We start from the raw sequence: 18,788 nt of genomic DNA, 5'->3' as shown, positions 1-18,788 counted from the left end.
GTTTAGGGTTAACCCCTTGGGGGGCGACCCCTAAAGGTTGTTGATACTTACAAAAGCACATAATAAAAGTCAAAGGTAACAGAATGTCAAATGTTATATACAAAAATGTCTAGCATAAGAAAAATGTCTAGCATTAAATATAACTAGTGTTCTGGGGAGAAGTGTGTAATGCCAAGGGACCCCAGTAGCCAAGGCATTGGGCAGAGAGCCTCTGGCAACCCAATCCGCCAGTGTCATGTCTAGTCTTGTATAAAGTATTGTCATGCATAGTTAAATGTCAAATATGCATAGTCAACTATCATAGTATATATAGTCATAGTCCATAAGTCATGTTGTACAATAGTCATAGGTACATTGTTATCCTCCATTAAATGCAGAAAATCTACCAGAGCATGTATGGACATTTATACAAATACTTTATTGCACTCAGTTCTTGTCTAAAACAACAGCCTGGAAATGGACGTTGGGTTACAATGCCTCAGGACTGCATTTGGCCCTAAGGCCGCTTCGCTACTCAAGCCCGCCAGGACTATTCATATGTGGTTTCCTGACCGGACCTAAAACCGTAGTATACTATGGTCTTAGGTCCGGTTACAAAACCGGATACGGGTCAAAAATTACCTGACCGTAGTCACCGGCTCATTAAAGTAAATGGATTTCAGCGCTGGTCCGGCTGGGGTACTTAAGTGCCTGGTTTGCCCCTCCCCCAGCCGGATCCGGCACTCTTAATGTAAAAACGAGGTGAGAATGCAGCCTAACACATGTTTTGCTATACACATGTTTATTCCCTTTGTGTTTATTGGAACTAAACCAAAAAAGGGAGGAAAAAAAGCTAATTGGACATAATGTCACACCAAACTCCAAAAATGGGCTCGACAAAATTATTGGCACCCTTAACTTAATATTTGGTTGCACAACCTTTGGAAAAAATAACTGAAATCAGTCACTTCCTATAACCATCAATAAGCTTCTTACACCTCTCAGCCGGAATGTAGGACCACTCTTCCTTTGCAAACGGCTCCAGGTCTCTCTTATTGGAAGGGTGCCTTTTCCCAAAAGCAATTTTAAGATCTCTCCACAGGTGTTCAATGGGATTTAGATCTGGACTCATTGCTGGCCACTTCAGAACTCTCCAGCGCTTTGTTGCCATCCATTTCTGGGTGCTTTATGATGTATGTTTGGGGTCACTGTCCTTCTGGAAGACCCAAGATCTCTGACACAAACCCAGCTTTCTGACACTGGGCTGTACAGTGCGACCCAAAATCCATTGGTAATCCTCAGATTTCATGATGCCTTGTACACATTCAAGGCACCCAGTGCTAAAAGCAGCGAAATAACCCCAAAACATCTTTGACCCTCCACCATATTTCACTGTAGGTACTGTGTTCTTTTCTTAGTAGGCCTCATTCTGTTTTCAGTAATGAGTAGAATGATGTGTTTTACAAAAAAGCTCTATCTTGGTCTCATCTGTTCTCAAGATGTTTTCCCAGAAGGATTTTGGCTTACTCAAGTTCATTTTGGCAAAATGTAGTCTTACTTTTTTATGTCTCTGTGTCAGCAGTGGGGTCCTCCTGGGTCTCCTGCCATAGTGCTTCATTTCATTTAAATGTTGACGGATAGTTCGCACTGACACTGATGCTCCCTGAACCTGCATGACAGCTTGAATATCTTTGGAACTTGTTTGGGGCTGCTTATCCACCATCTGGACTATCCTGCGTTGACACCTTTCATCGATGTTTCTCTTCCGCCCATGCCCAGGGAGATTAGCTACAGTGCCATGGGTTGCAAACTTCTTGATGGACAAAGGCAAATCTAGATCTCTGGAGATGGACTTGCAACCTTGAGATTGTTGATATTTTTCCACAATTTTGGTTCTCAAGTACTCAGACAGTTCTCTTCTCCTCTTTATGTTGTCCATGCTTAGTGTGGCACACACAGACACACAATGCAAAGACTAAGTGAACTTCTCTCCTTTTTATCTGCTTTCAGGTGTAATTTTTATATTGCCCACACCTGTTCCTTGCCCCAGGTGAGTATAAAGGAGCATCATATGCTTGACACAATCTTATTTTTCCACAATTTTGAAGGGGTGCCAATCATTTTGTCCAGACAATTTTTGGAGTTTGGTGTGACATTATGTCTAATTAGTTTTTTCCCCTCCCTTTTTTGGTTTAGTTCCAATACACACAAAGGGAATAAACATGTGTATAGCAAAATATGTGTTACTGCAATCCTTTTCTGTGAGAAATACTTCATTTTCTTAAAAAATTTCAGGGGTGCCAACATTTATGGCCATGACTGTATTTCTTTATGGTCACATTACATGTGGGGAGAAGCATGTGGTAGCGCAAGGGCTCCAGCAATCTCTGTCCTGCCTCACTGGATGGTCCCATTCTAGGTCTATGGAGCCGTACAGTGTCGCAGGATGGAGATTGCTGCAAGCGCTGATCAAAACTGTTGACATTGAACATTACAGAAGAAGCATATTCCACTTCTGAAATACTTTGTGCTGCTGGGCATTCTGCTTACAATATGTAATAGAATCTAAAGCCTATTATGTGAAATGTCATCTGCTGTGTCTAAATCTCAATGTATATTAATGTCAGTTGTATTAAAACCTCTTATGTGTGTTAACCTCTACTGAGCCAGTGTATCTAAACTTATCATATGTACTACTGTATGATGTATCTAAGCCTCTCATATTTGATACTGTTTACTGACCCAGTGTACCAAAGGCTATCATATGTAACACTGTCTGCAAAGTCGTTGTATCCAAGTTTTTCATATTTGATGCTGTCTGCTGTATCTAAGTGTCCGGAGTCAGTGCTAACCTAACCTATCACATGTGGACACTGTCTGCTGTACCTAAGTCTATCATGTGTGATAATGTTTTCTGAGACAGTGTAGCTAAGCCTAGAATGTGTGATATTGTCTCCTAGGCCAGTGTATCTAAGCTTATGATGTGCGATACTGTATTGTAACTAAGCCAGTCACATGTGATCCTGTCTGCAGAGCCGTTGTATCTAAGCCTATTATGTGTAATACTGTCTGCAGAGCCTTATAATAAATATTATAGATGTGATATTCATCTGGTTGGGTCTCTGGTACCCCCTCCTCTTGGGTCTAGGCATAGGGGGGGCTGCGAGTGGGGGGTGTTTCAGGCGCTGGCAGGGTCTCTTTGGGATTCAGTCTGGGAGCCGCCTGACTCCGCTGGAGGTGCGGTTTCCTCATTAGGGACCCCACCCAAAGCTGCCAGAAACTGTGGAGAAGAGGGAAGGAGGCAGCAGGACCCCCCCCCCCCCTCCTCCACAACACAGTTAACCCTTTAAAGCTTCAATCCCATAGTCTTAAAATGGGAAAATACAAAGTGCATCAGAATGAGACCCCATGCATCCTGTTTCCTCCTCCATTAAGAAAGCATTTAGAAGTAGTTTGACCTTGTCACTTTTACACTAAAACAGTGGTCTCCAACCTGTAGCATTGCAGCTGTTGCAAAACTACAACTCCCATCATACCCTTGTGAAACTGAAGTAAAGATGTATGCTCAGCTCACCTCCTTAAGTCCCCTTGTGTGAACTCCACCGTGTGTGAACTCAGAAGAAAAGGAAAATTGATCCAGCAATGCGGTGAAGGTTTCAGTTTATTTGTAGGCAAACAATAAAAGCAGCAGTACACACCCATGTGCACAGGGAAAGGACGTCTGGACGCGTTTCGAGCAGAAACCTGCTCTTTATCACAGATCACAAGGTAAAGTGCAGGTTTCTGTTCGAGACGCGTCCGGACGTCCTTTCCCTGTGCACATAGGTGTGTACTGCTGCTTTTATTGTTTGCCTTCATATAAACTGAAACCTTCACCGCATTGCTGGATCAATTTTCCTTTTCTTCCTTGTGAATCTGAGAATTTAGAGGACAGTCAGAGGATGAAGGGGCACAATATTCAAATGGGCGCCAGGCCTCTTTATTCTATTGATCACAGATCCCCAACTGATGACATCTTCATCATTTCCCATTGACTTCAAATGATGTTTTAAGGTGAAAAGGGACTGTCATTATGGGACAACACCAATGGGGTAAGGCCAAAAGCAGCGGAAGTGCTGTGAATTTTCTGAAGCAAAACTATTGCAACATCTCCACAACAAAATCCACAACAGCAAATTTGCTCCAATTTGTGTGTCTATGAAACAGATTATTCTAATAATGTTTAGGGTTTCTTCACACCTACACACACAGTATACGCTTCAGATTTTATGATGTCAATCAATAAAAATAATTAGTTGAACACTGCAACAAATCTGCTGCACATACAGTAAATGTGAACATATTCCCAACACTTAAAATTGTCCCCTATTCCCAGGATAGGGGATAACAAGCTGATCAGTGGGGGTCCAAACCGGTCGAAGATAACTGTCCCCGTATGAAAAGAAACCATGCTGAGCAATATATGGAAGCCCTATAGAGAATGAATAGAGTGTTGGCATGTGCGGGGAGTTTTTGCGGCTGACAATCAGCTTGTTATCCCCTATACCTTGCTACAGAAGCTGAGGGTAAAGGTGATGGACTGGCCAAGCATTTCTCCAGACCTAACCCCTATTGAGCATCTGTGGGGCATCCTCAAATGGAAGGTGGGGGAGCACAAGGTCTCTAACATTCACCAGCGCTGTGATGTCATCATGGAGGAGGAGAAGAGGACTCTAGTGGCAACCTGTTAAAGGGGTATTCCAGGAAAAACTTTTTTTTTATATATATCAACTGGCTCCAGAAAGTTAAACAGATTTGTAAATTACTTCTATTAAAAAATCGTAATCCTTTCAGTACTTATGAGCTTCTGAAGTTAAGCTTTTTCTTTTCTGTCTACGTGCTCTCTGATGACACGTGTCACGGGAACCGCCCAGTTTAGAAGAGGTTTGCTATGGGGATTTGCTTCTAAACTGGGCGGTTCCCGAGACACGTGTCATCAGAGAGCACTTAGACAGAAAAGAACAACCTTAACTTCAGAAGCTCATAAGTACTGAAAGGATTAAGATTTTTTTAATAGAAGTAATTTACAAATCTGTTTAACTTTCTGGAGCCAGTTGATATATATAAAAAAGTTTTTTCCTGGATAACCCCTTTAAGCTCTGGTGAACTCTATGCTCAAGAGGCTTAAAGGAGATACAGTATATCATGCTGAAAATCTTATCCCCTATCAGCACGATAGAGGATAAGTTGACCGCTGGGACCCCCCTGCGATTTCCTGTATGGGGCCTCGGCTTTCCTGAGAACATAGTATCACGACCAGTGCACGAAGTGGCGGCTGACACGCCCCTCCATATATCTCTATGGGAAAGCCAAAGATGGCTCCCCCATAAAAATGTATATGTAGGGGGCGTGTCAGCACCCCCCGCTCAATGGAAGAGGCAGGGCTCTGTGCAGGGGATTACAGGGGTCCCAGCTGTCCAACCCCTTTGGATAGGGGATACGTTTTTCAGCTTGATATATCTCCTTTAACCACTTGGGGACTTAGGGCGTACAGGTATGCCCCTGTTCCCAAGTCCTTAAGTCTCCCTGAGTCCCATTACGGGTGTTTAAAGCATTCTCAAGAGCAAAGAATGCTTTAAACCCCGTAGGTTCCGACTGGTATCAGCAACCAGGACCAGGGTTAATGCCGGGCATCACCGATCGGGCCGATGCCCGGCATTAACCCGTTAGACACCGCAATCAAAGTTGATCACGGCGTCTAAAACGAAAGTGAAAGAATCTCAGGAGCGGAGCTGATCAGGACTATCGTGATGAAATCGTGATGTTCTGATCAGCTGAGAGGATGGCGAGAGGGCACTTACCCGGCTCCTTGCCGTCCAATCGGTGTTCTATTGCTCCAAGCCTGCCATGCAGGCTGGAGCAGCAGAGCACCGATAACACTGATTAATGCTATGCTATGGCATAGCATTGATCAGTATATGCAATCAGAAGATTGCATGGTATAGCACCCTAAGGGGGATAAAAAATTTTTGTAAAAAGTGTAAAAAAAAAAAAAAGTTAAGTGTGAATAAGCCCCTCACCTAATGAAGGTTTGAATTACCCCCCATTTCCCATTTTTTAAATATAATAATGTAATACAAAATTTAAATAATCATATGTGGTACCGCCGCCTGCATAAATGTCCGAACTATCAAAATATAAAGGTAGCTAAACCGCACGGTCGATGGTGTACATGTAAAAAATACCAAAATTCCAAAATTGTGCATTTTTGATCACTTCATATACCATAAAAATATTAATAAAAAGCAATCAAAAAGTCCCATCAAAACAAAAATGGTGCCGATAAAAACTGCAGACCAAGGTGCAAAACAAACCTCTGCGACCATTTCATAAATGTGGTTCTCCTACACATTACCAGCACACACAAAAAAGGTGTAGAAAAATGCTTCACGTACACCTACAATGATGAATGCCCCCCCTTGTTTTTATGACAGAAAATGTGACAAAACCACCAGGAATACACCTCCCTAAAAACTGCGCTGAACCTGAAAATTCTGTTTGAAACCACACTTAACCCCTTAACGAACCATAACATGTATACACATGTGAACAACCCATTTATGGCTCAAAAATACCACACTCACATAGTAAAAGGGGTTGTATAGTATAGACATGGCTGCTATCTTACAAAAACAAGGCCACACCTGTCCATGGGTTGTGTGCATTGCATATAGGCTTCCTAAAGGGGTTTTGTAAAAAAAAAAAACAACAACAAAAAACTACAAAAAAACAAACAAACATAATAAAGTGCTGTGGTAAAATAGAAAAAAAAAACTATACTTACCTACCCCGACCCCTGCAGTTTCCATCCTTCTTCCTTCAGTCTATCTAGACCTGCCTGCTCGGCCAATCACCGGCAGAGACAGACACTTCCAGGGCCAGTGATTGGCTAAGCGGGCAGACCCCAGACAGAGTACTCGTCTTGGAAGCAGGCTGAAGAGATGAGCAGCAACGGACCAGAAGAAGAAAGGGAGCTGCAACAGGACCAGGCTTAGGTACGTAGAGTTTTTTTTCCCTATTTTTAATGGCCGCAGCACTATATTATTATAATTTTTGTATTTACAGCACCAGAATACCCCTTTAAAGTGAATAGGACTGAACACAACACACAACCTATGACTGGCGTAGAGTTGTGTTTGCAGAGAAGGCAGCCATGCCTTTCTAATCCCATACAATCACTCATAGAAATATGGTCAGTAAACTGAATTGCAAGAGTGACATCTAGTGGACACATAATATAATTACATTGAACATAAGTTAAAGGAGAAATCCAGCGAAAATTAACTATAAGTAGCTGAGTAAGCCCCGACGCTCCGTGACGAGTGGGTGCCAACTGCAGCACGGTTTGCTATGGGGAATTTCTCCTGCTCTGGACAGTTCCTGATACGGGCATCAGGTGTCAGCAGAGAGCACTGTGACAACACAAAAAAGAAATTGAAAAAGAAAAGAATTTCCTCTGTAGAATACAGCTGCTAATAAGTACTGGAAGGGTAAAGTTTTTTTTTATAGAAGTAATTTACAAATCTGTTTAACTTTCTGTAACCCATTGATTTAAAAAAAATAATAATAATAATCCACCGAAGTACCCCTTTAAGAACAAAACAACAACTTTACATAATTTAAGCAAATATTCAGATTTTGGGTCTTGTTTTATAGGACTGAAAAATGTGATTGTTTATTGTGGACAGTTCTGGTTGTCTTCCCTGCACTCGTATCTGATCACAAAAACTCATGTTACCCATGAGTTACATGAAAAAACATAAACGTATAGAAAGCAACTTTGATCAGGAACATGCACGGAGGGCCATCTGGTGGACATATAGCAGTATTACAGTATTGGATTGCCATTATTTGCTTGTCTAGAACAGTGGTCTCCAAACTGTGGACCTCCAGCTGCTGCAAAACTTCAACTCCCAGCATATTCTTTAACTATATAAATAGCATAAAGGTCAAAAATGAAAGTGTTGGCCCTTTAAAAAATGATGAGGAAGAAATTATAAACGGGGATCGAGAAAAAGCAAATATATTAAACAAATTCTTCTCCACTGTATTCACCGAGGAAAATGAAATGCCAGGTGAAATACAGTGAGAAAAGGTAAACTCCCCAGTACAGGTCACCTGTCTAGCCCAGGAAGAAGTACAGTGCCGCCTACAAATAATCAAAATAGACAAATCACCAGGTCCAGATGGCATTCACCCCTGAGTTCTAAAGGAATTAAGTATTGTAATAGACAGACCCCTATTTTTAATATTCATGGACTCTATAGTAACAGGGACTGTTCCCCAGGACTGGCTCATAGCGAATGTGGTACCAATATTTAAAAAGGGATGAAAAGGTGACCCCGGGAATTATAGACCTGTTAGTTTAATCTCCATTGTATGTAAATAGTTTGAGGGTTTTCTAAGAGATGCTATTTTGGAGTATCTTGATAAAAATAAATGTATGACCCCATATCAGCATGGATTTATGAGGGATCAGTCCTGTCAAACTAACATGATCTGCTTTTATGAGGAGGTGAGCTCAAGACTGGGCCAGGGGGAATCGCTGGATGTCGCATACCTGGATTTTTCCAAAGCAATTGATACGGTGCAACATAAAAGGTTGGTGCATAAAATGAGAAGGATGGGGCTGGGGGAGAATGTGTGTAAGTGGGTAAGTAACTGGCTCAATGATAGGAAACAGAGGGTGGTTATTAATGGTACTTATTCTGATTGGGTGACTGTTACTAGTGGGGACCACAGGGGTCTTGGGTCCTGTTCTATTTAATATATTTATTAATGACCTTGTAGAGGGGTTGAATAGTAAAGTAACAATCTTTGCAGATGATACTAAACTCTGTAAACCGGTAAACACAATAGAGGACAGGGTACTGTTACAAATGGATCTGGATAGTTTGGGGGTTTGGGCTGAGAAGTGGCAGATGAGGTTCAACACTGATAAATGTAAGGTAATGCACATGGGGAAGAAAAATCTGGAACGGGGTTATGTATTAAATGGGAGAACACTTGGGACAACTGACATAGAAAAGGATTTAGGAGTCTTAGGTAATAGTAAATTTAGCTGTAGTGACCAGTGTCGGGCAGCTGCTGCCAAGGCAAATAAAATCATGGGGTGCATCAATAGGGGCATAGATGCCCACGACAAGGAAATAATTCTACCGCTGTACAAATCACTAGTCAGACCACACATAGAATACTGTGTACAGTACTGGGCACCAGTGTACAAGAAAGATATAGTGGAGCTGGAGAGGGTTCAAAGACGGGCAACCAGGGTAATACAGGGAATGGGAGGACTACAGTACTCAGAAAGATTATCAGAATTAGGGTTATTTAGTTTAGAAAAAAGAAGGCTTAGGGGAGACCTAATAACTATGTATAAATATATCAGGGGACAGTACAGAGATCTCTCCCATGATCTCTTTATACCCAGGACTGTATCTATAACAAGGGGGCATCCTCTACGTCTAGAGGAAAGAAGGTTTCTACACCAGCACAGATGGGGTTCTTTACTGTAAGAGCAGTGAGACTGTGGAATTCTCTGCCTGAGGAGGTGGTCATGGTGAACTCTGTAATAGAGTTCAAAAGGGGTCTGGATGCATTTTTAGAGAATAATAACATCGCTGGTTGTGGATACGAGATTTATAGGGACAGAACGTTGATCCAGGGATTTATTCTGATGCCATATTTGGAGTCGGGAAGGAATTTTTACCTCTAGTATGAGGGTTTCTTGCTTTCCCTTGGATCAACTCAGAAGGGACTCATTAGGGATATAGGTTGAACTTGATGGACTCTGGTCTTTTTTCAACCTTACGAACTATGTTACTATGCTGGCAGTTGTAGTTTTGCAACAGCTGGAGGCCCTCAGTGTGAAGAGTACTGAATTGTTCTGCCCTTTCACTGTAGCGATCGGTGGGGGTCTCAGCCCCCAGACCCTTGGTGATCTAACATGTCATATGTTTTGTAAAAGGATTGATATTCTTTAGAGAGGTCTTCCAGACTTATAGTTGTCTTTTTTTTTATACATGTTTTGTGTTTTTTAAATACCTCAACCTACACAGATCTAATATGCCTCACAATTCTTTGTTTCAGTTGTATCCGGCAAAGACAATTCTCACGGATATAAAAAGCCTGGATGTCAGAGTGATACAGCACTGATACATTGTAACAAAAACATTTCTGATGATAATGTGTTTAGCTCACAGAGGAATTCTCAGACAGGAGACAATTGCAACAACCCCTCAGCTGTGAGAGCATTTGGTCTGTCTCTGGCTAGAAATAAGATTGTTGCTGACAACAAGCAGAGATCTTGACAACAATGAGGAATCAAAATGCCAAGATCACTAGAAAGCTGCACAATGGTTCATCATACAATGACGACACTGGCCTTGGACTAATAAAACACAATGGGGGCACGCTATCATTGTATGTAGACTACGGTGGATATGTAATGTTGGTTTTACCCCGTTTTTGTGATTTGATTTGCCTCCACAATTTGTCACAGTTGCTCTTTAGAGACTTTTCAATTGCCACTTTTGCTTTAGAAACTTTTTCTAAAATTTTGTAGCTATGCCCTAATCAGGGGGTAAACAATGGCGCAGAATAAAGTAGAAACCAAAGCGTGGTTTATTCAACTCATGTCACAGCGGCAACGTTTCCAGCAGATAAATGGAGCACTAGTAGAAGACGGGAAGCTGGAGTCGCGCTGCTAGATGGTCAGAGTGCACATGGCAATAAGACGTGGTCAAAATATAGGTATGTATTCATTTATTACATGCGACGCGTTTCTGGGAAGAACCCTTTCATCAGGCATCTGGATGCCTGATGAAAGGGTTCTTCCCAGAAACGCGTCGCATGTAATAAATGAATACATACCTATATTTCGACCACGTCTTATTGCCATGTGCACTCTGACCATCTAGCAGCGCGACTCCAGCTTCCAGTCTTCTACTCGTGCTCCATTGATCCATTACGCCGAGTCTCTCAGCTTTTGGAAGCCGCAGCAGCTAACTACATCCGCGCTATTGTAAGTGTTGTGGATTCTGCACAACCCTACCAGGTGAGCGGATCCACTATTCAAGTCTCAGACCTTCTCCCGGTGATCCCGCACAAGGAAGCGCTTTGTGTTTTATGTCGTTCAAGCAGAAAAAGGATTCTAAGGGTATGTGCACACGGCCGAATTTCCATGCAGAATGCCGCCTGACATTCTGCCGTAATTTACTGTCTATTGATTTAAATGGGATTCTGCAGTCCCATTCGGACTGTGTAAATTCTGCTTTCCGCATAAATTTAAGACCAGTCTTCTGCAGCGGACTCCCATTGAAATCAACGGGGCTTGAATTTCAGCGAAATTCTGTGTTCCGAAAACACAGAAATTCAGCTACAATTCCATTCAACAAGCTTTGCTGAACGGAATTTCTGCAGGATTGCGGAGACTCCACCATGTGAACATAGCCTTATGAAGAAATGATATGTTGTGGCTGTGACACAAGTTGAATAAACCACGCTACGATTTCTACTTTATCCGGAGTACTGCGCCATTGTGTACTTAGTTACGTGGAGTGTGATCAGATCTGGGACGCTGGCACACTGTTAATTGGTTAAGTAGTGCTGCATTATGCATTCTGTTTGTCTATGCAGGGTTTCCTAACCAGGGTGACTCCAGCTGTTGCAAAACTACAACTTTCAGCATGCCCAGACAGACTCCCATGTGTCTACAAGTGCCGGTTAGAGATGAGCGAATTTACAGTAAATTTGATTCGTCACAAACTTCTCGGCTCGGCAGTTGATGGCTTATCCTGCATAAATTAGTTCAGCTTTCAGGTGCTCGCGTGGGCTGGAAAAGGTGGATACAGTCCTAGTAAACTCTCTCCTAGGACTGTATTCACCTTTTCCAGCCCACCGGAGCACCTGAAAGCTGAACTAATTTATGTAGGATAAGTCATCAACTGCCGAGCCGAGAAGTTTGTAAATTCGCTCATCTCTAGTACCGGTGACGTGTGAGATCAGTCAGTGCCCCCCCCCCCCTGGTATCTGGTATTAGATTGGCTGCACTGCCCCCGGCCCAGACGGACACTCCCTCATCTCATCTAAGAACATACCAGGGTATACAGAAGAAGATTATACAGAGCAGCTCATATATACAGATCTGAGCACAACATGGCCGACAGCCTCTGGTTTGCGGTGTGTAGTTTACTTTGCTGAAAATAAGTATAAACAAAAACATATCTGTGTGTGTGTCTTTTTTTTTTTTAAATAAATGTGGCCCAGCTCATCTCTAAGTCTTTGGACGGTAAATAATGACATTAAAGGAGTTCTCCAGCTTTTAAAAACTAATGTCCAAAATCATGCAAAACAACAAAGCAATAGGATCCTCAGTGACAGGAGCCGTGACAGGAGCAAGGAGTATGGAGCGAAACCAGTGAGGGGACTGATTGGCTGCGGCAGTCACATGTCGTGTGCTTCTCAAGAGTATCCATGGTGCCGATCTGCGTTTGTACAGGGAATCACCAATTGGATCTGATGGATGAGTAACCATTGCTTTGCTGTTTTGCAGTGCTTTGAATATAAAACAAAATGTAAAAAAAGAAAATGGTACGCCCTGAGTATTTCCGGTCCCTGTTGCTTGCTGGGTGGGGACCGGACCGGGATGCCTGCTGAAATAATTCAGCAAGCATCCTGTGACAACACCTGGGGGGGTCCTGAGACCCCCACATGTTGGCGATTCAGATCAATTCAGATCGGCAATTTGCAGCAACTCCGGGTCAATCGGGTCCCAGGTGAAAAAAAGGATGATAGGTGCCGTCCGATAGCAGCAGGAGTGAGGTGGCACTGGTGCCACCTCACGATCGTCCTGATTCGTCGGCCGTTACCGGCCAACGAATCAGGATGCCTGCTGTGGGAGTGTCCCTAACGACACCCGCTCCGCCCCTGTTCCGGAGGGCGAGAGCGGGTGCTGGGAGTGTGTCCTGAGGCGGGGGGCCCCAGATCCAGGGCCCCAGGGGTGGAGTCGGTGACAGCAGGCAGATCAGAGCCCAGCAGCAGAAGGTAAGGCTGGCCTCCTGCTGTTGCTTAGCAACAACTCCCAGCATGCACACAAGGGCATGATGGGAGTTGTTGTTTTGAAACAGCAGAAGGCACAATTACAACTCACAGCATGCCCTTTGGTAGTTTGTGCATGCTGGGGGTTGTAGTTATGCAACAGCTGGAGGCACATTTTTGTGCCTCCAGCTGTTGCATAACTACAACCACCAGCATGCACGGAAAGCCAAAGGGCATGCTGTGAGTTGTAATTGTGCCTTCTGCTGTTGCATAACAACAACTCCCATCATGCCCTTCGGTTGTAAGTGCATGTTGAGAGTTGCACTTTTGCAACAGCTGAAGGCACACTGGTTGCGAAACACAGCATTTGTTACCTAACTCAGTATTTCGCAACCAGTGTGCCTCCAGCTGTTGCAAACCACAACTCCCAGCATGCACTGATAGATCGTACATGATGGGAGTTGTAGTTTTGCAACAGCTGGAGGCACACTGGTTGTTAAACACTGAGTTAAGTTACAAACTCCCAGTTTTGCAACCCGTGTGCCTTCTGCTGTTGCATAACTACAACCAACCCCCAGGATGCAAGGGCAACCAAAGGGCATGAGTTGTAGTTTTGCAACAGCTGGAGGTCTGCCCCCCCCCATTTGAAGTTACTCACTGCAAGTTTGAGATGCAGCAAATTTTCCACTGCTGCTCAAACTCCCAGCGGAAAACTCGCTATAAACCCTCACCGTCTGAATGTACCCTAAAACACTACACTGTACAAAATAAAAAGTTAAACACTACATATACACATACCCCTACACAGTAACCCCCCCCTCCCCCCAAATGAAAATAAGAAACGTCTGGTACGGCACTGTTTTCAAAACGGAGCCTCCAGCTGTTGCAAAACAACAACTCCCAGTTTTGCCGGACAGCCATTGACTGTCCAGGCATGCTGGGAGTTTTGCAACAGCTGGAGGCACCCTGTTTAGGAAACACTGCCGTAGGGTAATTTTGGTATCGGAGGCAAGTGTAATTCTTGCATCCGGGTCCGTCCCTATGCAAATCCCTAATTTAGGCCTCAAATGCGCATGCCGCTCTCTCACTTCAGAGCCCTGTCGTATTTTAAGGCAACAGTTTAGTGCACCATATGGGGTATTTTCGTACTCAGGAGAAATTGCCTAACAAATTTGGGGGTCTTTTTCTCCTTTTACTCCTTATGAAAAGGTAAAGTTGGGGTCTACACTTGCATGTTATTGTAAAAAAAAAAATTTTTTTTTACACTAACATGCTGGTGTTGCCCCATACTTTTCATTTTCACCAGAGGTAAAAGGAAATAAAAGACCCCCAAAATTTGTAACTTAGTTTACCCCAAATACCCCATTTGTGGGGGGCGTAAAATGCTCTGCGGGAGCATAACAGGGCTCAGGAGTGAGAGCGCACTATGTAAATTTGAGGCCTAAATTGGTGATTTGCACAGGGGTGGCTGATTTTACAACGGTTCTGACATAAACGCAAAAAAATGAATACCCACATGTGATCTCATTTTGGAAACTACACCCCTCACGGAACGTAACAAGTGGTATAGTGAGCCTTAACACCCCACAGGTGTTTGACGATTTTTGTTAAAGTTGGATGGGAAAATGAAAAAAAAAAAAAAACATTTTCACTAAAATACTGGTGTTTACAAAATTCTTTTTTTTTTTTTTTACAAGGGAAAATAGGAAAAAAAAGCAAGAACATACCCCATATGTGTATTTAAAGTGCTCTGCGGGTGAACTTTGGAGAGAAAATTTGACCGGAATTGAAGGCCACGTGTTTTACAAAGCCCCCATGGTGCCAGAACAATGGACCCCCCCACATGTGCCCCCATTTTGGAAACTGTACCCCTCACGTAATGTAATAAGAGGTACAGTGAGCATTTACACCCCACAGGTGTCTGATAGATTTTCGGAACAGTGGTCTGTGAAAAATGAAAAATGTAATTTTTCATTTGCACAGCCCACTGTTCCAAAGATCTATCAAACACCAGTGGGGTGTAAATACTCACTGCACCCCTTATTCAATTCTGTGAGGGGTGTAGTTTCCAAAATGGGGTCACATGTGGGGGGTGGTCCACTGTTGTGGCAACATGGGGGCTTTGTAAATGCACAAGGCCCCCGACTTCCATTCCAAAAACCTCTCTCCAAGAGCTCAATGGTGCTCCTTCTCTTCTGAGCATTGTAGTTCTCCCGCAGAGCACTTTACATCCACATATGGGGTATTTCCTTACTCAGAAGAAATGGGGTTACAAATTTTGGAGGGCATTTTCTCCTATTACCCCTTGTAAAAATGTAAAATTTGGGGAAAAAAATGCATTTTAGTGAAAAGAAAATAAATTTCCATCTACACATCTGACTTACGAAAAGTCGTCAAACACCTGTGGGGTGTTAAGGCTCACTGTACCCCTTGTTACCTTCCTTGAGGGGTAAAGCCTCCAAAATAGTATGCCATGTGGATTTTTTTGCTGTTCTGGCACCATAGGGGCTTCCTAAATGTGACATGCCCCCCAAAAACCATTTCAGCATAATTTGCTTTCCAAAAGCCAAATGTGACTCCTTCTATTCTGAGCATTGTAGTTCGCCAGCAGAGCACTTTACGTCCACACATGGGGTATTTCCATATTCAGAAGAAATGGGGTTACACATTTTGGGGGGCATTTTCTCCTATTACCCCTTGTAAAAATGTAAAATTTTGGGAAAAAAATGAATTTTTGTGAAAAAAAAAACTTCTTTTCCATTTACACATCTGACTTAAACGAAAAGTCGTCAAACACCTGTGGGGTGTTAAGGCTCTCTGTACCCCTTGTTACGTTTCTTGAGGGGTGTAGTTTTCAAAATAGTATGCCATGTGTTTTTTGTTTTTTTTTGCTGTTCTGGCAACATAGGGGCTTCCTAAATGCAACATGCCCCCCAAAAACCATTTCAGCAAAATTCACTCTCCAAAATCCCATTGTCGCTCCCTTCTGAGCCCTCTAGTGCACCTGCCGAACACTTTACATCTACATATGAGGTATTTCTTTACTCGAGAGAAATTGGGTTACAATTTTTTCTTTTTGGGGGGGGGGGGGGGATTTCTCTCCTTTTACCCCATTAAAATTTCAAAAATGGCTCTACAAGAACATGCGAGTGAAAAAAATGTTGATTTTGAATTTTCTCCTTCACTTTGCTGCTATTCCTGTGAAACACAAAGAGTTAACACACTTACTGAATGTCATTTTGAATGCTTTGAGGGGTGCAGTTTGTGGTCATTTATGGGGTATTTCTCACAGAAAAGCCCCTCAAATCCACTTCATACTTAACTGGTCCCTGAAAAATTCAGACTTAATTTTTCGTGAAAATTTTTAATATTGCTGCTAAACTTTGAAGCCCTCTAATGTCTTCAAAAAGTAAAAACATGTCAACTTTATGATGCCAACATAAAGTAGACATATTGTATTTGTGAATCAATATATAATTTATTTGGAATGTCTATTTTCCTTACAAGCAGAAAGTTTCAAACTTAGAAAAATGCTAAATTTTCGAAATTTTGATGAAATTTGGGGATTTTTAACCAAAAAAAGATGCAAGTAGCGCCGAAAATTTACCAGTATGTTAAAGTAGAATATGTCACGAAAATACTCTCTCGGAATCGGAATAAAAGCGTTTTTGAGATATTAATGCATAAAGTGACAGTGGTCAGAATTGCAAAAAAGGGCCGAGTCCTTAAGATGACAATGAGCTGAGTCCCTAAGGGGTTAAGAGTATGTCAGTCCTGCCCCATATTAAATTTGATTTAACTGTCTGTGTGTTACAGTAACATCCAGCTAAAGACTGCAGAAGCCACTTCATTTCACTCTGGGATATACATATCTATCCCAAGTACAAAGGAAATAATAGAAGGGCAGACTAAGGGCTTGTCTTACACTGTGGACGTTAAAGGAGATATCCAGTGGTGAAAAACTTATCCTCTATCCTAAGGATAGGGGATAAGATGCCTGATCGCGGGAGTCCCACCGCTGGGGACCCCCGGGATCATGCACGCGGCACCCCGTTTGTAATCAGCCCCGGAGCGTGTTCGCTCCGGGTCTGATTACCGGCGACTACAGGACGGGCGGCGTGTGACGTCACGCTATCACGCCCCCTCCCATAGGCTTGTATAAAGGGGCGGAGCGTGACATCACACGGGGGCGGGGGCGTGACGTCACACGCCGCCGCCCCGTAGTCGCCGGTAATCAGTCCCGGAGCGAACACGCTCCGGGGACTGATTACAAACGGGGTGCCGCATGCATGATCCCTGGGGTCCCCAGCGGCGGAACTCCTGCGATCAGGCATCTTATCCCCTATCCTTTGGATAGGGGATAAGATGTCTAAGCACCGGAGAACCCCTTTAAAGGAGATATCCAGTGGTGAAAAACTTATCCCCTATCCTAAGGATAGGGGATAAGTTTCAGATCGCGGGGGGGGGTCCGGCCACTGGGGCCCCCACGATCTCCTGTACGGGGGCCCGACAGCCCACGGAAAGGGGGCGTGTTAACCACCGCACGAAGCGGCGGCTGACGTGCCTACTCAATACAACTCTATGGCAGAGCCGAAGCGCTGCCTTCGGCAATCTCCGGCTCTGCCATAGCGATGTATTGAGGGGGCGCGTCGGACGCTGCTTCGTGGAATAGGTAAGAAAAATGGTAAAGGAGAGGGCGGGGTGAGTCAGAGAGAGTAGAGCGAAAAAAAGTGACGGTGGTTGTAATGAGAGAGGGAAAGGGGAAGGAAACAAGGAAGGGAGAGGGGTAAGAAGATAGGTGAAGTAGGAAAAGGATAAAAGAAATAGGGAAAAAGGAAAGAGGTAAAGAAAGAGACAAAGGGATAGAAAAGGCCAGAATGGTAAAATGGAGGGAGAGGGGGAGGGAGAGAGGAGAAAAGGAATGGGTAAATGGGTAAAGAGAAGAGAGTTAAAGCAAGATGTAAACGGGAGGAGGGAAGAAAAACTGAAAATGGGGAAATTCTATAGGAAATAGGAAGGAAGAGGACAAATAAAGAAAAAGGTAAGGGAAGAGGGAAAAGGGATAAGGAAATAGAGAAAGGAAGGGGAGGGGACAAGGAGAAAAGGGAGGAAGAGAAGTAAGGTGAGAAGGGAAGGGTGACAGGTAAGAAAGGGGAAGGAGCGTGGGAAAGGGGATTAAATCGGGTGAGAGGGGGAATAAGGAGAAAAGGGGAGAGAACAAGTGAAATAGGAAGGGATTAGGAAAGCAGGAAAGGTGAGAGGAAATAAAAGGGTTTAGGAGGTAAGGAAAGGAAAACAGGAGTGGGATAAGTGTTAAGGACAAGACAAATAAGTGGAAAGGAACAGAAATATGCAGTTATTACTGACTTCCTAAAGAGTCAAGCAGGACACAGATCATTCTGATAGGTGCCCCCTTCATATAGACACCAGAAGCCATTTCAGCCTGTATTACGTCTGATTGACTGACCTTAATCTACTTCCATAGGGAGTATCCACAGTGGAACGAGATATAATGGGAATTGCTCTGTAGATCCATATGGAAATGTGACATGATGGGTAAAGTACAGTGGTCTATAGCAGAGGTCTCCAACCTGCGGACCTCCAGATGTTGCAAAACTACAACTCCCAGCATGCCCGGACAGCCAACGGCTGTCCAGGCATGCTGGGAGTTGTAGTTTTGCAACATCTGGAGGTCCGCAGGTTGAAGACCACTGGTCTATAGTAATGGGAAT

The 18,788-nt window shown here is 43.4% G+C and overlaps 1 long non-coding RNA gene across 1 annotated transcript in view; it reads left to right on the top strand.

The window, feature by feature from the left end:
- Window positions 1-10,615, top strand: part of LOC130296623 (uncharacterized) — a 126,375-nt gene extending 115,760 nt beyond the window's left edge. Inside the window, exon 4 of the long non-coding RNA XR_008849244.1 lies at window positions 10,108-10,615. This is a non-coding gene — a long non-coding RNA (uncharacterized LOC130296623). The remainder of the gene's footprint in view (window positions 1-10,107) is intronic.
- The last annotated feature ends 8,173 nt before the right edge of the window (window positions 10,616-18,788 follow it).

The sequence above is a fragment of the Hyla sarda genome, chromosome 12, assembly GCF_029499605.1.
Source record: "Hyla sarda isolate aHylSar1 chromosome 12, aHylSar1.hap1, whole genome shotgun sequence".
NCBI lineage: Eukaryota > Metazoa > Chordata > Amphibia > Anura > Hylidae > Hyla > Hyla sarda.
The sequence above is the reverse complement of the archived record's forward strand: the minus strand, read 5'-3'. Positions and strand labels throughout refer to the sequence as shown.